The 23,817-nt window shown below is 35.9% G+C and overlaps 1 long non-coding RNA gene across 1 annotated transcript in view; it reads left to right on the forward strand.

The window, feature by feature from the left end:
• The first annotated feature begins 235 nt into the window (after positions 1-235).
• The window catches only part of LOC109144713, a 28,184-nt gene continuing 4,602 nt past the window's right edge, over positions 236-23,817 (forward strand). Inside the window, exons 1-2 of the long non-coding RNA XR_002045625.3 lie at positions 236-436; positions 20,471-20,563. This is a non-coding gene — a long non-coding RNA (uncharacterized LOC109144713). The remainder of the gene's footprint in view (positions 437-20,470; positions 20,564-23,817) is intronic.

Raw genomic sequence — 23,817 nt, forward strand, 5'->3', positions numbered from 1 at the left:
AAAGTTTAAGTTCAAATTTTTTGAGTAATTAAACCAAAACAAAACAATTATTCCTTGTGGCCATTGAATCACTGCCATTTTTTTCTGTACTGAAGTCAGGATTGCTTCTCCTGCCTTGCTGGTTGCTTTTTGCTTTTAATATTCTTAGATATAATCAGACAGAACTGTATGCCTTACGATCATAACCCTGTCTTGTGACCGTTTGCCTTAATCATGTGTTGTGTAGGGTGTCAGCCCTTACAGTCCCCAGAGAGGGGAGGCAGCAGGGACACCTGAACCCGATTGACCAAAGGGGTATTCCACACCCTAAGGAGTCATGCTTAGAAGAATGGGGAACCCTTGGAGTCATGTCATTTTTCTACCCAATTCACAGCTGTGTGTGATGAAGCCCTGCTTTCCTGGAGATGGCTGAACATCTGCCTGCCCATGGGAAATGGTGAGTGAATTCCTTGTTTTGCTTTGCTTGGGCATACAGCTTTTACTTTCCCTGCTAAAGTGTCTTTATCTCAACCCATGACTTTTCTCATTTTACCTTTCTAATTCTCTTCCCCATCACTCTATGGGAGAGTGAATAAGCAGCTGGGTGGTATTTAGCTGCCAAATGGATTAAACCATGGCACCAAGCTAAATATTTTTACCTCATGAATAGTGTAAGTTTATTGCTTTTTTTAATCCAAATGAACTCCTTTCACTCCAAATTTCTCGTTATGTCACAACCCATAACTGGTGAAGACTTCATCTGATAAACTCCTGCTATTGATATGACTGCTAGTAAGCAAACTTCAGGCTGTTTTGTGAAACAACAACTTTGACTACAATAGATGTTAACTGCTGTTTTCTCAGGCAAAAAGTTGAAACGTATAGACTTTAATGCAGTCTGTTAGTTACACAAGATACTGCTATGGATAAATTTTTCTGTGTATTTGTATTGTCAATATCTAATTGTCAAGAAAAATTCGCAGTCATTTTATAAACTTGAAACAGTTGAATGTAATGAGAAATGGCATCACCTGAGAATCCCCTTGCATTAAACACTGTTACTTAACAAAGTTTGGGTTTAATATTTTCTACATTGCAATTATTTTTTTTTTCTATTGCAATCAAAATGCTTTTATGGGGATTCTGTGAGATGCGACAGTACATAGATCTTACAATTGCACTTTATTCTAAATAAAAGACCTAGTCTTTGGGAAGCTTCTATTCTCTTTAGGCCATGGAAGCAAATCTATGTTTACTAATTCCCTAGATGAAGCAGGATGAATTACAAATAGGAGAGCAAAGAGAACACTCCATAAATACACTGAATTCCTTTGGGTACCTTGGTCCATTCTCTTCAGTTTAGCACATTGTCTGCAAATATCAAAGAGGTGCTTTACGTTTCCAAGTCTGCTGGATGATTAGGGAATTGTAACTTTACAGTTTTGCTTGCATGTTGGCCTTCAGTATTCCTGAATGAAAAAGCTAATATAGATTTTCAGAAGTTTTCCTCCACAAAGGCTGGATGCAGACAGTCTCTAGATCCTAAACTTTTGGAAGGTGATAGAATAGAAGTCTGATAAAGATATTAATCATAATTTTGGATATTATGGTGGTGGGTCACAAATAGTTTAAAGAGGCAGGACAGGACCAGAAGAGTCTTCTTTATTATAGTGCTGTTTTATTCACTTAGACAACTTCATCTGCCATTGTTTCTGTTGGTTTTCCCCTTTGGGCTGAGCAAACAATGAGTACAGGAGGACAAAGATAAGCTATCATCCCTCCGCTATAAAACAGACTGGGGATTAGGCAGAGCACCCTGGACAGTCTGACTACCAATGGCCAGAGTGCTCACTCATGCCAATCAGCAACACACAATAATCTCACTGAAAAATATTGAAATGTCTTCTGTTCCCTAATGAAGAGCATAAAAATAGACTTGGGGGAAACAAAATCATCTCAAGGGACAGTGACTGAAAAGAAAGGGAAGAGAGTGAGTGTTGCACTACTGAAGATGGCAAATATAGGAAAGACAAATCTGGCACCAAAGAGATCATTCCTAGTGTGACCGTTTGTATCAGCCAGTGCATAAAACAATGTCAAGAAGGGTCTTTGTTCTGACACAGGATGGCTGTTCTTGTTAGAGTTTCCCTTTGGATAATGAAACTTGACTTTGGAACATAAACACTTTTCAGCAGCTAGCCACAATCTTCTGAAGTCCTTTGTTAGACCTAGGTGTGTGCCAAGTCTAAAACAAAGTTTGAAAATAGGGCAGTTGAGGGAGGAACTTTCACAATCTGAAGGTTTGTCTTGCCAGCAGAAATTTTACCATCATCATTTTTTCTTTAACAAATTTCCTCCTTGAACTTCCTCTTTTTGCTATATTTCTGACTTCAAATGTAGGCTTACTTATAAATGCAATGTTTTTTTCTTAGATAATTTACTCTTTACCCATACCATGCTTCTTCTGAATGCCCTTGTTCTAAAGCCAGAGTATTGAATAAGCTATTATTTATATATTCAAACCTGTACATGAGAATTACACAGAAACTGAGAATCATCTGATTTTTCACCCTTTCTTCCTCTAAAACAGCTATCACTAGAGCTGATGATTACAATTTTGCTACCTTCATTCCATCTTTGCCTATTTCTGTTTAACGCAAATCTTCAGATAAAATATTCCATTCTCTCTTTAGATCTATTTTACCTTTACTAATTAACATTGTTCTAGTTTGTTGTATTTCAGAGGAGATCTCAAGAGCTGCATACTTTTTTCCATCTTGGAAAACTACTGCAATGCTCAGATGCAATTAAGATACCAGCCTTGAGGCAGGACAATTCATTCATTGAAAACCAATGTCCCACAAACCATTCATTTGACCCAGTTCCTGTTTTAAAAAATAATTCTAGTAGATTGATTTGCAAGATGTTTTTTCTAGTGCTTATTATGAAAGAATTAGTAAAAAGTGAAATCCAGACCAATTATTAATTCATCCACTACCTTTGATATTTAGGGGTTTTGCTTTAAATTCAGAGGCTGAATTTTGAAACATGAATCTCTCTTCCTCTCCCTGCTGCCACCCTCCATGGTAACCAGTTCCTCCTCTTTTCATCCCAAATAAGCTGTTCATATTTACTAACATTTTTAGCCTGCCTAGGCAAGCAAATGTCAGCTCAAATTAATGCCCAGTACTCCTGGATATTATCATGTACTTTGTTTTGTAGATGTGCTTTCAAGCACAGTACTAGCATATTGTGTGTAGGTTCTTTGGTAAAATAGGTTCTATCTATTTGTACAGTGTTAAGTTACTTTTTGCCACCATACATTGGTTTAACAAGAGTTCATATCACCTGTGAAACTGCATGTGAATAGGGCAGATACATCCTTGGAAAATTCATGCAGGTATATATAAATAATTAATATTTACATACATTTACTCATCTATTGTTCTGGGGGGTTTTTCGTTTGTTTTTTTTTTTTTTTTTTTGGTCAAACTATTCTGGTTCTGTGCTTTCTTGAGACTACACCCAATATGGACTGAGGTTAACAGAGAAATTAATATGACTTCAATGGATAGAGATCAATGCCATACAGTGTGAAACCTAAAATCTCCATTTTAATTGAGAAATATTACCCATTACTTAAAGTTTTGGAACTCTTTTTAAAGTATGAACAGATATTTTTTTGTTTGTTTATTTATTTTCCAATACCTTCCTACAGGGAGTTAATGTTTGACCTTTCTTTTCTGTTTTGTTCTTTTAATTTTTCTCCCTTCTGTTGTCTTTGCTAGGATTATTTTTCTTCCATTTGTTTAATTCGTTTAATTCTCCTCTTCTTTTTTTTTTTTCTTCTCCATTCCAGTTTGGTTTTCTGAAATGTTTAAAAGCCCAGTATTTGAATTTCTGACAACTGTAGTTAGTGTCAGCTCTCTTTTTCTTCTTGTGCTGAAGCAGCTTTTAAAAGCAACACCAGCTCTCTCAGCAGGTGACTGCTGACTTGTACTACTGGAAAATCATGTCTTTCCAGGCAGTCAATGCCAGAGGAGGAAAGCTGCCTTGTGGAAGTTTTAATGACCTAAATTGAACTGGTACAATTGGGTGAGGAAGGCTTGTGTATTACACAGCTGATTAAGAGTTGCATAATCTATAATTCTATTGCACCAGAGACTGCCAAGTGACTCTTCATGTCAGTAAATGAGGACAATGTATTTAGCAGCATGGAAATTCACACTTGAGGCTGTTTCTCAGTGTTTTACAGTTGCCATATTTTTCACCAAAACTTATTATATCTGAGAAAATAAAAAGATACCAAAAATGTATATTTTAAAGTCAGGAGAGCACCACGTTGCCATTTATCTTTATTTTCTGACAATAAATCATTGGCATTTTATTCCCATGGTACTAATTAAGAGTGTTCTAAAGAAGTGAATTAAGTCATGACTCAGTGGCTCTCAAAGCAGTCTGCTGGGGGATATCTTCTGATTTCAAAATATATTTTAGGGTTTTTTTTTTACTTTTCTGCAAAGAAGAAAGACTTTTAAAGATTTTTAAACTATGAGTTACATTATCAGGGTACTTAGGTTACATTAGGTCATGTTGTTAGTGCACTTAGGTTCTTCCTTATTCTCTTTTGGCCATGATAGGAAAATTTCTTAGATGGGAAAGCTCACTGTACAAAAGGGGGCATGATATTGGAAGTGATGTATAGGGATAGGGATGAGGGATTTTGGCTGAGTTACAATGGATGGGATGTTTATATACTTACAGAGGAGTAAGAGAGAAAAGAATGGGTTTCTTAAAAAATTTACAGCTTTATTTCAATTCTACAGAAAAGGAATATAAGGAGTATTTTTTAACTGAGAGAAACTGTTCTTCCTTTGGTAGTCCTTTTCTGCCATGTAGGGCAGATTGTTAAGTTACATGCTCATAGTACTGAAATCCCTATCCAGCCCTTCTTATTCAAGCAGAGCTGTCACTGATTTCAGTGGCAACTCTGCCTTATTAAAGAGAATTGAATAGAACCCTGAAGCAATGGTGTTTTGTCCTTGTCTTTGCACTTCTGGCCCTTAACCATTACTTTTAAAGAGCTTGAAGCAATACTGGCACCAGCAGTGTTTCAGGTGAACAAGCAAAAGAATAAAAAACAATATCATGAGCTGTTTCAAGTAAGTGCTACTACAAGTAAAGGCAGTGTGCATCATGTTGAAATAATGGAAAAAATCAAAAATGCATAGAAATATTTTTCAGCTTTCTGTAATGTTTTAAATACAAGAACCATCAACATATAAAAATGTGTAAGCTTTGTTATTGTTTCTATTTATATTCATGCAAATATGTTAAGTGCAACAGCAGGCATAGGCTTATTCCAAGGTTATGACCATTGCACTGCTAAATTCATTCCAATATTGGCAGACAATAAAAATATGACTAGTTTTTGGAGTTTTTTTTAATTGCCACACCAGAATTACCAAATAAAATGTCAATTATACTGTTTTATAGAAAGAGCTCAGGCAGGGATTCTTAAATTTAAGAGCAAAACCCTTCTCAGTAATAACTGAGAAATATGATTGAATAAAGGTTTGAATTGAACTTTTCATAATTTGAACACAAAGCAGTGGGACTGATATGACTAAATATAAATACATATATTGGAGTTCAGCACTCTATAGTCTTTTTGTAGTCAAGTAAAAAATAACTGGTTTTAAGATTGGATTAATACAATTTAGGTCTCTGCTTTCCGGTAGAAATATCACTGTATGTACAGAAAGGAGACTATCCTGACTATTACAGAGATGAACCATGTACTTGCAATCAGATGAACATATTTAAAATACATATGTTACTATATGTAAGTGCAGAATCATAACTACTGGACATGATTTCATCTTGGACAGTAAGACTGTTAAAAAAAAAAAAATCTAACATGCTTATTCCTCCTCCTCTGTTCTTCCACTTCTCAAACAACTCAAACTCGGTCTTACAAGTCCATGGCACAGGAGTTTCCGTGTCCCAGATTTTACCTTATATTGATCTCCCTCAGGCCAGCTCTTATTTATTGGTCAAAGTACTGTTCTTGTACAAGTACTGTTCTTGTCATCTGCTTTATACATTAAAATTATACGTTAAAAAATGTGTATCAGTGTTTTCAAAACAAAGCTATGTTTATTATTTAACTCAGAAGATGGAGAAGACATAAAACAAAGGGTCAAATCAACAGAATCCTGTGCACATTCTTCCTCTTCCTGGTTCTTGTTTTTTTCTAAGTAAGTATGTTAAAAAAATCTCCTTGGTAACATATGTGCTTGGGGACATCAAGACAAGTCTATCATTCTTTTTTCTTTTCCTTTAATATACATTCAGCTTTAGCTTGAATCCTTTGTTCAATGCTCTCTTTCAGGCTAGAGCCTCTTATACATATCTGTTCTGTTTAGACCAGAAGGATAGATCAAAGGTCCTGATTCTGGAAGGTGATAGAGAGCTATTTTGAGAGAATGAAACTAAACAGAAAATAAATTTCCAACAGGGATACCTTATTCCCTCAACAGTTTTCTCTTTGTTATAAGGATCTAAGGAGATAAAACAGAACCTAAATGAGCTAGATGTTCTCCATACATTGCCAGGAGACTATCACTTCAATCTATCTGGTATTCCAATAAAACCTGCACTAAGATTACATGACTTTTTCTAACATTTGGAAGATTTAGAAAAATTCTGAATTCTGGCCTTGTGTTCTCCTCCCATAGGTTTTTTTGGATGTCTTCATGATCCCATCAGATTAAGCCATCACAACTCAATTTATTCCCACCTGTATTTTTAATGCAGTAATTTTTTAGCAAACCCAGAAAAAGAAAAGAATAACTCACTCATTGCAACATGGATTCATGTTTCCCAAATTATATAACCATTCACAAAGCTGGTTGCAGTTTATAGACTGGTGTGTTGTGGGTAACAGTATTTCTACTAGCAAAATGTTTTTATGCAGTACCCAGCAGAATACAGTTAATAATGCATTGCTTAGCATTTTGAATAATTTTCGCAAAGGAATAATTTTAGCACTATAAATTTACTTGAGATGAGTTTTTCCCAACAGGTCTTCTTTATGGCTCTGCTCATAAACTCATTACCTGTCTTACTGACATACCTCTCTATTTTTCTTTTCATAGTAAATATAAAGCAAAATGAAGTAAATTAAAGTGTTGCTTTCCTAAGTGAAAAACTTGGAGGTGTTTACAGAATGTATTCTAAAAAGCTCTTTCAATAGAAGCTTATTTAATACACCTGGTTTGACTTGAAATAATTTTAAGGATTTGGCAAAAACCTGTGCATTTCTGATCTTCTACTTATGTTCTCCTCATGATTACATTACCTCTTTCCTCTGCTTGATTCCTTTTGACTTCTTTTTTTCTCAAACCTGGTTCACCAAGACTGTATCCTGATGAATTTACTTGATAGAAGTAATATTTCCTTAATTACACTGAAAAATTTATCATCTGCAGCACCTCACACTTGTATTTCTCTTTCACAAATAGAAAATGCTGGCAGTTCTAGACATCCCATATTCAAACTCTTGTCCTTTTGCTTTTCAATTTTCAGCTGACAATTCTACTGACAAAAAAGTTTTGTATATTAATCACAAAGTGTGTGACTTTACATCTGTACTACACATATTTAATTTAATTTCTATTACTGTGATTCTCAAGGTCATCAGGTTCTTTCTGTATTATTTCTAAGCACTGCTTGATGATGTTTCCAACATAGTGTCTTTGGCAAACTTCATTGTTATGTTTCTAATATCCATGCCAACATCACTAATGAAATTATTAAATAACAGTGATGTCTGAGCTGATCTGTGATTTGTTGGTAGCCAATCTGATAGTTTTCTGTTTTAGTTTTTCTTATTTGCATCCTCTCTCTTGCAAGCTGTCTATTCACCTTATAATTCCTCTTCATCAGAATTCATCTCTGGCCATTTCCCCCATGTAATATTTCCAATGTTGTGCCACATTAAACTCTTGACAAAATCACCAAATCACAGAACTGTTAGGGTTGGAAGGGGTCTCTGGACAGCATCTGGTCCAACACTCCTGCCAAGGCAGGGTCACCTAGAGCAGGTGACACAGGAATGCATCCAGGTGGGTATTGAATGTCTCCAGAGAGGGAGACTCCACAACCTCCCTGGGCAGCCTCAGCGCTGTGCCACATTCAATGTAAAGAAGATCTGCCTCATGTTGAGGTGGAATTTCTTGTGGTTTAGTTTATGGCCTATGGTGGAATTTCTTGTGTTTTAGTTTACGACCTATACTTCCTATTCTGTTGCTGGGCACCACTGAAAAGAGACTGGCACCTTCATCTTGGCACCCACTTTTGAGATATTTGTATGTATTGATGAAACCTGCTTTCAGTCTTCTCTTATCCAGACTAAACAGGTCCAGGACCCGAAATCTTTCCTCATAAGAAAGATGCTCCAGATGCCTTATCACCTTTATAAGGTGGTAAGGTTTACTCCAGTGAACCCTCTCCAGTAGCTCCTTGTTTTTCTTAGACTGTGAAGTCCGGAATTGATATGGCCTCCAGATATGGCCTCACTAGGTCCAATTAGAAGGAGAGGATCACCTCCCTCGACCTGCTAGCCACACTCTTCCTGATGCATCCCACATCATTGGCCCTCCTGGCCACCAGGGCACACTGCCAGGTCAATTTAATACTGAAATTCGGGTAGATTGTGTTTATTGCCTTCCTTTATTTTTTCCCCCATGTAACGATGACTTTGTGGAAGAATGTTGTGATATTAATCTGTCATAATTCACATTTTCAAACTTGTTTTACACATTTTCCCAACTTCTGTATTCCTCTGTGTTATCCTCTTCTTCAAAGTCTTCTTAACAGTCCAGGAGTTTAAGTCTTACTAATATCAAACATACAGACATCTAAAGGCTCAGATCATAATTTTCTTGATTGAAAGAGAAGATACTAATTTTTCAGGGTCTCCACCTAATACTACCTTCCTGAGATAATGAAATTGCAAAAATCATCTGCTATTAAGACTTAAATTCCAGTTTTCTATCATGTTTATGACTTAACTGCCTTTGCTCTCCTCTTAGCAATCTCTGCGTTTGCAAGTGACTTGCTTCTGCTACTGGTGTGATCCTTTCACTTGGCAACATCTTGTTAGTTTTGGTACTTTTTCCCCTGGGACATATTTTTTTCTCCAGCAGAATCAATCTCCCCCTGCCTCTGAAGAATTTCACTTCGTCTAGCAGCTTCCACTTTTAAAATCATGGAACAGAGAAACTGATAAAAAAGAAATAAGAAAAATCCATCCTTTTGTAATACAGACCCTCAATAATATAACATTTATCTTCAGGAAACTCCAAACATCCCTGAAAACTCAAGATCTGTTACTCCACACTCTCAAAGATTTTAGTTATCATTTTATCTTTTAAGTTTTAACCCTTTGGATTTAACTTTATTTTAATTTGTTTGTGTTCTTAATAAAAGTTTATTTTCAATTATTAGCCTTTCAACTCTGTACTGACCCTAAAATAAAGATAGCTGGTTTTTGTTCCTTCGGTTTGCTCAAGAAATGTGTACTCTTTTCCCTGTGAATATCTGGGCAATTATTGAAAATGTTTCTCAATCTGACGCTAAATGAAAGAAGGATTAAGTTTAAAAACAATTTATTAAGCTTATCAGGGAAATCTCTCTAGCTTTTCCCAGAGTTTTCCAGATGGATTTCTCTCTCTTCCATACTATTGAGTATTTTGTGTCTGCCCATTTCTCCTATTCTGAGCAACCGTCCTAGGCCCAAAAAGTATAAACCAAAAGTCTCTGAAAGGGGGGAAAGATAGGGGAATTGCTTCATTAAACTGAAGCTTAATTGGAGAATTAACCCTGATATGCAAATGAGCCAAACCTATAAAAGTGTGAAGAACTCGTGACCTGATGTCCATCTTGGGGTCCATTTTGGCAATACCAGGGTGTACCTCTGAAGGCCTTTCAAATAAATACCTACCTTTATTCCCTTACTCCTGTCTAGTCTCTGTTTCTAGGTGGCCTCTCAAGGCATCAAGATCAATCATGTTCTCCTGTACTACTGATCTTAAGTGAGCATGAATGTTTTTACATGATAAAGCTTATTTGGTTTTAGAATGTTGTTGGATAGCTGTGTTCACAAAAGATCACTCACAACAATATGAATTAAATGTTCATTTTGATGTAAATAAAATAAAATGTTCTTAATGTAGGTCAGGTGTATTATGAAGTGATATATTTAATACAATATCTGTGTTACTGAAACCTGTGCTTAGAAGTCAAGAAAGGTGCTTTAAACTTCTATCAACGTTAAAAAAAAAAAAAGTAAAGAATTAAAAGGTGTTCTGTAGCAGTCTGTAAAACATGAAGTTTATATGCTGGTAGGTCACAATTGCCAAATACGATGAATCCCTTATACACCTCATCCATTCAACCAACCAGGTGTTTGCAGCCAGAATTTTAAAAACAACACATAATAATGAGGATAAGAAGTTTCCCACATATTAACTGCAGCAATATTGTGGAAGACAGATGAAAAAGATGAAAATTTGTGGTAAAAATCTCATCTAAGTAGATATGTATGACATTAATTATGTATAAGGAAAACCACTGCAAATAGTCTTTAGTTTCAAGCTGCTGGATGACTGAACTTTTTATCTTTTGATTTGATTACTTGCATGCTAATACTTTTAATTGTTGTTTGCTTAAATAAAGAATGAGTTTTCTGTCAAGGTGTGTGAACATTTTCAAGAGGCAGAAGTAGTTTGGAGAAGCCAAGTGTGACTAGGAGATGACGAGCCAAACTTTTGAATTGCTCCACTAGAGCAAAAGTGGAAAGGCTTGAAACAGACAACAGCTCTATCTCTAGCTTCCTCTGTCATTCACATCTGACATGTAAAAGATTCTCTGTGGGATATTCAGTTTCCCATTGAGATGATGAGCTGGCCCTGTACATGGTGTTCAGAGTTACTAAAGCAGAATTCCAAGGTATGCTGAAGATAAGATTTATGAAAGTTTGTAGGAGAGGTGATGATGACAGCAATAGAAGCAATAAGAAGAAAACAAAATAAATTTCGGAAAAAATCATACCTTAGTGAAATGACTAACATGAACATTTTTAGTTGTCTGAAACTCAGCCATTAGAGACTAAGTAAGCTCTGGAACAAAATTAAGTCTATCTATACATGGGCTATGACTGAGTTTTTGGGAAGTTATTTGTTTGGTTTTTGTACTTTATAGCTATGTACAAAGTACTTATTTTGTAAGAATATTAGGAATATCAATGTACTTTTAATATAGGACATCACTAGTCTTACTAGACATTTTGAACAAATGAAACAATGGATTCTATACATAAATTGCTTTCTATGTATTGTTATATAGCCTTCCTTTAGTGCAGTCTTTTGTGGTGAACTATCTAGAGCTTTCAAATTTTTTTTGGATGTCTAAATAAAGGAGGAATTGGTTCACTTCTTGACTGGAGACAAGATTATTCAAAATATTCAATGGTTCATTGAACATCTCATAGGTTTTCTTGAGTTTTTTTTTTCAATGTGAGTGCCATAGGCCTTTAATTGCTTCCTGAAACAGGAATTAGATCAATTTCTTTTCCTATAATTCCTGAATAAAAAACACCCCCAAAAACATAATGCTCAGCTGGCTTCTGATTTACCTTGATATCCTAATTTCCTCGTGGTTTGTTGTCTGGTATCTTCTAACAGTTCATGAAGGTTATTAGGATACAGAAGTTCTTTATGGTGCACATGGACCTTTTACTTAGTTGTAGAATAACCATTATACCTGCCATTCAATAAACCACAAAGTTAAAACTCCAACTGAAAACACTCAGGGACTCACTGAGGCTACATGAAGTCTGTACTTTAGGACTGAAAAGGAGCTGGAAAAGGTGCTGTTAAAACCTTATCATTATTCAGGAGTCTTTCTAATTGTTCTGGCTGGAGAATTTTTGGCAACTCTGTGCTAATATTCATAAATATTCTTCAAAGAAAATAAATGGGAACATTAAAATTCTTCCTATCTTCTTATTAGGAAAAAACTAAGTGAGCAATAACCTTGAGGGGTAGCTTTCAAATTCTACTCAAACAAGGAAATGGAAAAAAACCCCACCAACCTTGAATCTAGGTATCTTCTGCTTCCTTTAAGATCTAAGATTACTATGCTTTAAGAATTACCACAGTGAAAAACAAAACAAAAGGTTGAACTGCAGAAAGCAATGCTTAAAAATGCTTTTATTTATAATGTCTCAATGTAATGTATAAGTTATTAAATATTTGCAATGTTTGTTTTATGTTATAATGAGTCCCTTTACTGGTTCTTTTTAAGCATTTCAACACCACAATCATTTATCTATTTTTTCTTTCAAAGCTGAAAGCAAAACAAAAGCAATACTTGACATAAATTCCTGTGGTAATTACTTTCTTCTAATTCCTTTTTTTCAGTCCCATTCTTCCATTTCAATAAAGATGACATCATTAGACCATTACTTTAATTTTAATATTCAATATCTTAACAAAATGAAAAGTCAGTAGAGTTTTCCCAAGGGCAATAATTCTGTAGAGTACATGTGCATGAAGTTCAGACACATTTTCAAGCATCAAGCAGTGAAAGACTACCATTTGGGAATTAATGATTTACTATATATATGGCTGAAAAGAAGGTTTTCTTTGCTGTTTTCTTTTTTTTTTTTTTTTTCTGTATTGTGTATGCACAGTTCATGTTTATGAAAGAGCTTTAAACAAATGTTATCAGTACACTGAAGAAAAACTGAAAAGAAGGAAGTTGCTATTATTCTAGGTCTTTGGGGATAAATACCCCAAATACATCCTTTTAATATAAATGGGTTTTTTAATAGTCAGACCTTAGAAGCTGTGGGTATCAGTGATGAAGTACTCTACTGAAACATGGGCTTCTTTACAAGGTCATCTTCACTTCTTCCACTGTATTTGTTTTTGTCTTGTAATTCAACAGAGTTAGGATTTTCTATTAGTAAAATTCATGGCTGGGTAATTGATCTTCAGGAGAAAGACTGGGTGCAAAAGACAGGGCCATCTCTGTTAATTAGAAGGAAGCAGGTAGATATTGTGACTGTAGGTCAGAAAGTATTACAAATGATCCCCTGAGAAAACATTTTAAATGAATGATGGGTAAAAAAGTAAAACGACATAACTTTATGGTCTTTCTCATTTAGATTTGGCTGTTGGAACACTGATGGACAATACATAAATCACTACAAGAGTAGTGTCATGAGACTCCTAAAATACCCATGTTTAGTGAGGGAAATTAATGACAAAGACAGACCAAAATAGATCTGCATTTCCTATTTTTAACTGAATCTTCTGTTTTACTGCAACATGAATTCCAGTATTTGACATTTCTCCATTGGAAACAGCAGAAGTTGCTCTTATTTCAAAGCAGTTCCTTGCTGCCTGTTACCTTTTAGGTGCTGATCAAGGTTCACAAAAGTCTTATATGTTGCATATGTTCTCTGACTGAAGATGTCTTATGGGATGATTGATTACTTTTAACACTTCTCAGTGAAATACCTATCACACGTCTCTTAATTAATTTAATCTGATGACATTTGTCAGATATAGGAAAATAACACCATATCTAATTAGGTAAATCTGAAACACTTTTTATTTTTAGTAATTTCTGTTCACTTTCTAACTCTCATTTTGCCAGCCACAACAGAATTCATCTCACCTAGCCTTAGACTTGATAAATTGATTGTTTAATCTTAGCTCCATCTAGAGACAATGCAAAGAGAAATGTTTCAGAGCAATGTCTTCTGCCTATTCATGTAGTTAGAGTTGCTTCTCTCAGTAAAGGAAGATCCTGTTAAGCTACATAGGTATGTTGTGGGCCAACCCTGGCTGGCTGCCAAACCTACATCCAGCTGCTGTCTTAAAGAGAACTGAGGAGAAAATAAGATGCAAAAATGTGGGATAGGGAGATCACTTACCAAGTACTGTCATAGGCAAAGTAGTCTCAAATTTGGGAAATTTAATTTAATTTGTTGTCACTTAAAATAGATTTGGATAGCAGCAAGCAAAGAACAACATTTCCACCCTGTTCATTCCCAATTCCCCTACTTCCAGTCCCACCCCAACTGACATATAACTAGCTGTCAGTAACAGCTCCTCTCTGCCACTTCATCCTCAAGGCTTCCCCACTGTAGCTTGGGCTCTCCATTGTCCACAGCCTTTCAGGAGTATGTAACTTCTCTGGTGTAGGGTGCTCCATGTGTATGGATAGGTACTCCACCATGACTTCCCCACAGGCTGTAGGTGTCTCCTTATCCTCTTCCTTCTCTGACCTTGGTGTCTGCAGGGCTGTTTTTTACACTTTTTGTTCCTTCCTCCCTCTGTTAAATGTTTTAAACCCTTTCTTGAATACATTTTCCCTGAGATGTCCCCACATCAGATGTGCCCTGCGGTGGGTGGGTTGGATCCAGCTGGAACCATCTGTGTCTGGCACAGGGAAGCCCTGGCCTTTCCTCACAGAGCCCCTCTGCAGCCCCTGCTGCCAGCAGCTTGCCAACTATGCCTCATACAACACAATATATTGATGGCTAAAGATAGGTAAGAGGAAAAATTTTCTGCGAAATAGAATACTTCAAATTGTAGGAAATAGGCCAGTTTTGTGGAGGAGACTTTTAAGGACCATAAAACTATACTTGCATATGTATACCACATGCAAAGCCCCACAAGGAACTGATTCAACCCAATTTAGAAATTTTGGCATATATATTTATTTTGCATGTAGGTGACTGTTCATATTCAGTTTAGATGTTTATTTTCTTTTTTTTTCATTTATTGTTTTAAATATTGCTACTACTATAAACAGTCAGTTTAAGGAGCTTAACAGTCAGTTTCAGAAGCTCAGAACTCAGTTTTTAAGATCCAGAACATAGGCATTAGACAAAATTTTAGTATAGAGACTTGATTTTTTTGGAAGTCAAATGAATAACTGAATTATTAAATATAGTAAAAAAAGAGTTCTTTACTGTGAGGTTGATGAGGCACTGAAAGAGGTTGCCCAGAGTAGCGGAAAGGATCAAGGTCAGATTGGATGGAACTTTGAGCAATCGGATCTACTGAAAGGTGTCCCTGGTGATGGCAGGGGGATTGGAACTAGAACATAGAATCAAACAATTGTTAAGGTTGAAATAAAAACCTCTAAGATCGAGTCCAACTATTAGCCTAGCAACACTGTGTTGACCACTAAATCATATCCCAAACTGCCACAGTCACACACCTTTTTAACACTTTTTCCTAATAACTAATCTAAACCTCATCTCGTGCAACTTGAGGACATCCTCTGATCTTTCAGGTCCCTTTCAACCCAAATAATTATTTGACTCTATGATTCTATCTCTGCAGATGAGCAAATCTGGTGCCACTAATACTGTTTCTTCAAATGGAGTGGAAAACCATATAAATTATCATCAGAAAGGGAATTAATATATTTATTATATAAATATATTTATATTGCATGACATTTTTAGAGTTTCTGATATAAGCACAATGTTAAAAATCACAAACTTGGTGACTAGTACATTCAAAGCTGTGGTATAACCTGTTGCCTGTTTAAGGAGACCTGCACTAAGATGGTTGTCTAAATAGTTTCCTCACATCCTCAAGAAGGACATTTCCAGTATAAAGCCATCTTAAAACAGAAATTCAGCTAAAATATTTAAAGTAACTTAAAAAAAAATAAAGTGTCTGTGGGAAAGAAGACACTGCTTAGGATGTCCTCCACTTGCTGATTAAGACAAAACTTAAAAAAAATTTCTTAATTATTTAGAAATATTTCTTACTCTTTTTGGACTGTATTAACCTCATAAAATATCTCCAACTAATTCCCATGTTAATATAAAAACTGAAAAGGAATATTTTATACAACCCTTCATTAATGTTATGGAAAATGTTGAATAAATAATAAATTACTTGCTTTGTTGGTAGTATATTTGCTCTGGAAGAATGGTGATGCCAACTCAAGGTATGAAAGCTTTTGATATATCCCTCTTTTTTTATTCATCTTTTCCATCTTTCAAAGCAGTATAGAAACACAAATAACCACCGTAGGACTGGATGGATCAGGGAATTACTAATCAGGATCAGAGCCAGTTCTTGCTTTCCTACTAATAGAAATCTATCTTGACTTGCTACCAAAGGTTGTGACTATATAACAATTCAATGGAATATGCAATGGAATATTTGTTACACTTAGTTGTGAACTCAGCCTATGGCACAGCCCTCACATATAAAACAATTCCATTACTAGTAGTATCAATAAAGTTGTCATGGACTGAATGGTAGAGACACAGTATTGGTGTTTCTTCCCCTCAGTCTCACAGGACAGTGTGGGAACTTTATGCTGCAGTTTCCCATGGTGCAAATAAAGAGTAATTCTTTTCTGAGGATGACAGGAAAATGTTTTCATGAGCATGAAAATTCATCTGTGTTAAAGCGAAGAAGGGCAGTATGTTGGAGGAAGCTCTGACAGCAGAGGGTAGTACAATAACACTACAAAAATGTCAGACTTGAAAGGATCTACACTAATGAGTCAATCTCAAGCAAGACACCTCCTTTGGGAAGACTCTTTGGAAGGAGGAGTGCAGTTAGCAGTCTAGTTGTTAGACACATTTCATTTTTACATTTGTTTTTTAAGCAGCTGACTTGATAAAAAATGTCCTCATTAACTTTATTTTCTACTTTCAGCATGCATTTTTTATAGCCGATTTACTCCATTCAGCTTAATATGTCTGCTCTTAACTCATTTCTTGACTTTGCAACTGAGACTCCCTACAATGCAGAATTTTGCTGAATGCTTTCTGAAAGTTTGTGTAATGTTCATATCTCCTTTGTCTAGGTTGACAGCCATATCCTCTGAGAATTCCAATGAGTTAGTGAATCTTTACCTCCCTTGTCTCTCCTTAGGCCATTTTAAAATAATGGCATTATGTTGGCTGCTCTCCAGTCATCTCAGATTTCACTTGATCTATTTTGAAGAGCAGAAGTACATAAAAATGTCTGCCAAAGCTTCTTCAATTTCTCTGCTTATTTCCTTAACCCTTTTGGACATACCCTATTTGGTCATGGCCCAATCAGTTTCAGAAGCCATTTCACCTTATAATAACCATATTTGACACACTCTGTACATATCTTAATTCCTCATCATCCATCTCCATAAATATAATTTCAGATATAGTAAAATACCTACTCTGATCCTTTATAAGGCGTTATACAACCATTTTATAGGGTATCCTCCATCCCCTTATACTCTTCCTAGGAGATGAATTGCAACATGAAAGTTTCTTTCAAGAATAAGGATGTGTCCAGAGCTCAGGACTAGGCTAGTGAATTGGTTTTCATACAGAGTTTCAATTAATTTTGTGTTTCTTTCCTGCTGTAGGGAGGAAGCAGCCTGCAACTGAATTCCAGCTGATAGTTATTTGCTTCTTTATGACAATGTGCTGACCAAGAAAGATTGTTTTTCTCAACTACGTGCAATCTGAAGGTTCGCAGCACCATCACGAAAGCAAGAACTACTTTTCTTCTCTGCATAGACATGTCACAATCACCATGATTTTCTCTTGAAAGGACCTCAAGAAGTTAGGTAGTCTGTCCTCCTACCCCAGAGTAAAATTGTGTTTTCTACTCTTAGTATCTTTCAGTTATGGAGGTCCCATAACCACCTTGAGCAATCTGTTCAGTGCTTGTTTATACTTGAGGTTTTCAACCTTTCCTTAATTTTTTTATATAATTCTTAGAAACAAGATTAAAAAATAATACATGCTACTGCACACATTACAGCAGTTGAAAAACCTCTTAATGTTTCTGTGTGTGAGACACTGATTAAGCCTAACAAAAGTTTAGAGACAGAGCCTGGGGCTGATCCTAAACACTTACAAGATCTATTTGATGTGAGTTGTCCTACTGAAATCAAGATGACAGCTGATTATAAATACTTTATATTGTCATTTAACAATGTTTTTTAGCTGTAAAAGCTTTCAGCATTGAGCAGTATGCTAATTCTGAGGTACTTTTATGAATGCAACACTGATCCTAGCTGGATCATGTGCAGGAAGTGAAACTAGAGCCTTTGAATTTAACAGAAAAGGCTGTTACTGTCTGAGTCACATTTGTAGTTATATCCACTTGAAAGCATTATTAGATTAGGAAATCTCTGTACACGTCTTCTCTTGCTGATCACTGGACGAAGCCCAAAATTATGCTGACATGACTGCATCAGCCTAGTGCTAGATACTGAAAAAAAACAAAGCAATAAAATTCTATGGTCCAGACATGAGCTGGATCATTTATTGGTCTATATCAAATAATGATCCAATGTGAAACATCAGTCATGGAATCTTATACTGAGACAAGGGTTCACTTCAGTTGCTTCCCTGAGACCATAGGCCAAGACTGAACACCTGTGCATGTACAACGGGTCATCTGGTAAATGCTGACTCATTACTCTGCTCTAACTTTTGTGATTATTTTTTGAAGAACTTCTGCTTGGGCTTATTTAGGCAAAATGAAGATTTTTGACATTGAAAAGTTAAAGAGTAGAATTCAGGTACTGATTGTGGAGACCCTTTTCTCCACTTCTTCATATTTGAGTGTATTGGTCATATGTGATCATTTTAAACACCATTTTAAAGGCAATTTTTAATAGCAGAAATGGTACCCTGGAATTCCACGCTTTCTAAAGACACTAGCCTTTTAGAAAATTTGCCTCTGCCTCTTACATTGAAGATTCTAATGGTTACTGAGCAAGCAAATCATGATGTCCCTTTGTTAAGGTAAGGAGAGGAAGCTATACAGAATGATGTACACTAAATTCTTCTTTTCCATTTTTCACTGATGACAGCTGATAAAAGTATTCTTTTTCTAATTTTTACCCTGTTTTTACTTTTTCATGTCTTTTGTTATGTTAAGTCCCAGAGAAGAGGACCAGAATGACATGCTCTTTTGTCTTATGTTGTTCCTATTATAACTTTGAATTGTATAGGTCTGTGTAACTGACCTTTGTATTGCATTGCATTGCATTGCAAATTGCAGCCTAAGTCATTGTTACGCTTCCCAATTATATGCTGGAAATAATTTGTCATACTTTAAGAAAAATGCTCCCAGGACAACAGAGCCCTATCAGAGCTCACAGGAGGGCTAGACATATTGTCATTTGTTACATTAAAATTTTAACAGGTGGGTCTTAAAAGCAAGGTTATCAGCCCAAACACTATGATCACACACACCATTTGATTGCACTCAAGATTTCTGTTCCATAACATTCCCTGGCACTGAGGTCAGGCTGACAGGCCTATAGTTCCCCAGATACTCCTTTCAATCCTTTCTGTGGATGGACATCATATTTGCTAACCTCCAGTCAAGTTGAACCTCCCTGCTTAGTCAGGAGTGCTGATAAATATTTCGAAGTGGCTTGGTGAGCACTTCTGCCAGCTCTCTCAGTACTCTTGGGTGGATTCCATCTGACCCCATAGACTTACTTGTTTCTAAGCAGCAGCTCACTGACCTTTTGCCCCCTCACATAGGGGATTCATTCTGTTCCTCATCCCTGTTTTCCAGCTGAGGGAGCTGAGTACCTGGAGAACAGCTGGTCTTACTATTACAGACTGAGGCACAGAAAGCATTAAGTCCTTCTGCATTTTCCTCATCCTTTGTCATTCTGTCTCTCTCTGCATCCAGTAAAGAATGGAGTTTCCCCTTAGGCCTCCTTTTCTTGCTGAGGTCTTTATAGAAACATTTTTATTGTCTTTTATGGCAGAGCCAGATTAAGTTCTATTTGGGCATTGGTCCTTCTAATTATTTTCTCCCTGCATAACCTCACAATATCCGTCTGAGCTGCCTGCTCCTTCTTCCAAAGATCATAAACTCTTTTTTCCCCTGAGTTCCAGCCAAAGCTCTCTGTTCAGCCTGGCTGTTGTAACCCACTGATTTGTCTTCTGGGACACGGCAATGGCCTGCACTTCCATCTTCTCGATTTTCTTTTTGAAGAATGTCCATCCTTCCTGGACTCCTTTGCCCTTCAGGACTGTCTTCCAGGGACTCTGTTGACCAGGTTCCTAAACAAGTCAAAGGTTGCCCTTTGGAAGTCCAAGGTAGCAGTTATGCTGACTCCCCTCCTTACTTCTCTGAGAACTGAAAAGTCTGTCATTTCATGAATGCTATGCCCAATATGTCCCCTATCCATCCAAGATCACTACTTAGGACTAAGAAGTTGCTGCTTGATTTCATAGGCAGTGTGTTGTCACGCTTCTTTGTTCTATGATGGGGTCCTCAACAACACCTGTTTGCTCAAGTGCCTAGGACCTTCAAGGCTGCTAAGGAAGGGAGTAATTGGCTTGGCACACAGGAATCTTGAGACTGGTACAGAGTAGAAGTAGAAATAAGTTTTATTTTATTTTTCTTCTTAGTTAACAGGATCTTCGGCCCTAATTGTGGGAGGACAGGAAATGAAGAGTGACCCACTTGGTCACAGAGAATGGCTGCTTGCTTTATAAACTAGGGTAAGTTATACTAACCACATTACCAGGGATGTGGAGCAGGGTAATACTGGTTATATATGGCCTCTCCTTGGGTCCTAGGGTTGATGAAATGAATTTTCTTCAGGAAGAAGACAGACACTGCAAATTACCATCCCAAGCTCTTTGTCAGGAGGCATCTTATACTTAAGCTAATGATTTCTTCTTACTCATTTGGATTACATTAACATAATTTTTATGGTTTTTAGATAGTAGAATTAGCTTATTTGTTATTTTCTTCATTGGCTTGCAATTCGATAACATATCTGAATTTACTATGTGTGTTCTGCTTTAAATGCATTGGATATTTGCTCTTTGTTATCTTTCTTCTCTCTGTAACAAGTTTTACTCAGTTACCAAAAATCAGACTATCAAAAGACAACGCTATCTTGTCTTGGACCACTGGATGTTGTGGACTGATAGTTGCTGCTCACTTCTTAATATGAAATAATTAGCCAGAGCCATACATAATATAAATAAAGATTTTGCCAGTAAATTTGGCAGTGGTTAGTAATATCTGGATGTATTCCCTATTTACAGTGCACTGAGACATAAATTAGATTTTGTAGTGCTTGTAAATAATTGATAGCAAGCTAACTGATGGCAAGCTGTAAAGTGTTTTTTTGTTTTATTTCCTGAAAAATAAATATGTCATCATCTTCATTGGAATCTGAAATTCATTTGGAAACTGACTTACTGACAAAAATTGTAATGGCCTGGATTAGCTGCTACTTCTTAAAAAAAACCAAAAAACCCCCAAAAAACCCCAGCCATGAGAAGAGTTTAAAGGTTGTTGGGACAAGGTAGTAGAAAGACAAAATAAAGAACAGTAGTGGACATTATTTCTGTCTTATTCACTAATCTCTAAAATGATCCAAATATCTCATAAGAGACTCAGTATATTATCGTGACTGAGAGCCTATGTACTCTTTTCACTACCTTCACTGAATGAGGAAATCTGACAAAATTTTTTACATAAATCACATTTACGTCATAAAACATAAAATTTGCCCCTTCAACATTTGTGTTGAAAATACTGAAAGGGTTGTGTCTGACGAAGGGCTTCAGACTTCTGCAATTTCAGCAGTTATGTAACAGTGTTGTGTACTTTATCCTGTCTGACTCCTGCTAAGAAGATGTGCATTTGATTTGTTCCTATTAGGCTCATGAACAGTATAGGAAAAATGTCAAATTTACAACAATAAGATTCATTTAGTTGGGTACACAATCATTCATCTTAATTATGTCTGACACCTTCACCATTATAAAATCAGTTTCCCAGAAGAAGAGAAACTCACATTCTGTCTCCTTTAGGAATCCTTCATTGAAGGAGACTAGTTATTTCAGTCATCTGAGGAAGCTAATAGTGTAGTCGAAGCATAAGGAAAAAAAAGGAATATTCATCAAGAGCAGGGAAATACTACACTGTCGTGTCTGATAACCATAACTCCTAACCAAACTGCTTTCTTGGAGGGTACTAGACTACAGTAAGCAAGATTTTGAAGCAGGAGATGTATAAAATTTAACAAAGGGCAATGATTTACACTTTTTGTCTTCATTGAAATAAATGATAGCTCAGAGAAAAATATATTAGAATTTTTTTTTAATGAGGTATATTTTATTTATATTATGCAAGGAAAAAGAGATAATGTAACTACTAAAAAAACCACTCTAAGCATCTTGATTGCCTGCATAGAATACTAGTTGTAACCAAATTAAGACACATTACCATATGCATAATAAAAAATTAAATCAGTTTTTACCTTGATAAACAAATAATAAAATAAAACCATTATTATTACAACCATCATTAATGTAGAATTGTCCCATTGTAGCACTTACACAATGCATGTTTAACTGTTCACAAAAGGATAAGTAAAACTGCTAAGTCAGATGCCATGTCAGATGAGGCACTAAATATGACCTCTGCCTTTCAAATGGTCTTTTCCCCTCAAAGATAATAATACAGGAGGATGGAAGATCTTAATTTTAAAATATGTCAGTTTGTGGAGGATAGAAGATCTAGTACGAATTTGAATCTTAATAAATGCTGTTATACGGCTACATACATAGGACTTATAAAAATTAGACTACAAAGTCTCTGTAAATATATCACCTCTCTCAAAACATTTTCAACAAGAAACAACATTCAGAAGAGTACTAGGATTAGGGAATAAAAAACATTACCTGTATTGTACTGTCCCCATCTGAGAGGCAATCATTGTTCAGTCTTTTTCTTACAGAGACAATCTCAAATGACAAGAAAAGTATCTCCTGCTTTTATCTTTCTCTGCTTAATATTTCTGCACAATGAAAGTTTCTTTTAACTAATTTATTAAGGAAGACAAGTGTAAATGATCTGCAAATAATTTTGATTATTGAGAGATGGAGTGGTTCTGAAATGACAGAAAGTTGAAGTTGAATGTGCCTCAGTATGCCAGCAGTAGATTAACTATTTTTCATTCTGTCCCTTACTTCTATGTTTTTTGAGGCAAAGACCTTCTCTTGACATGTGAACAAAGTAAAGTTTCATAGCTTGATTTGAGGAAAAACCTTCATAGTAGTATTGAGAATTACGATGATGATGATGAAGATGATGATGATGAAGATGATGATGATGCAGCTAAGACAGAGGCTCTGAAAAAATTCAGTGTCCCAATATAGACAACTGTAATCAGAGGATTGGGTTACATTTCAGTAACAATGCTGGCATAGTAGTTGCCAGTGAGCTCGTAACTGCTTCATTACCCATGCTTGACCCCTTGTGATGAATATGCTGAGCCATGACAGATTCAGATGGCAAGGGAACAAGCAAATTAATTACTTTCCCAAATTAAATTTTTCATCAGAATTGTAATGAAAAATATAAAAATGCCACTAGGGTTTGAAAATTCCCAAACTAAGTGCCAAATTCTGATCTACTGTCAGTTGAATTGCTCTGGCTTAATTGTGAACTGAAATGTAAATTTTTCCTAATTCTAGTCAACAGCTCTATTGTGACATGCAAGACATTATTTCTAAGGACAGGCTTACTTAATGAGTACTTACCTGGGCTTTTTTGTGAAGTCAAAATAGAGCTTCATTCAATAAGTGCCAAAACATTTAGATACCTTTGAATTCATTTTACATTTTCTTTTTAAAGTAGTCTAACAAACAAAGCAGATATATTTTAAATACTCTCCAATTTAAATGAGATTTTTCCTGATTATTAAGAAATTTACATTTCACTGAAATAATAT

Source organism: Corvus cornix, chromosome 3 (assembly GCF_000738735.6).
Source record: "Corvus cornix cornix isolate S_Up_H32 chromosome 3, ASM73873v5, whole genome shotgun sequence".
Lineage (NCBI taxonomy): Eukaryota > Metazoa > Chordata > Aves > Passeriformes > Corvidae > Corvus > Corvus cornix.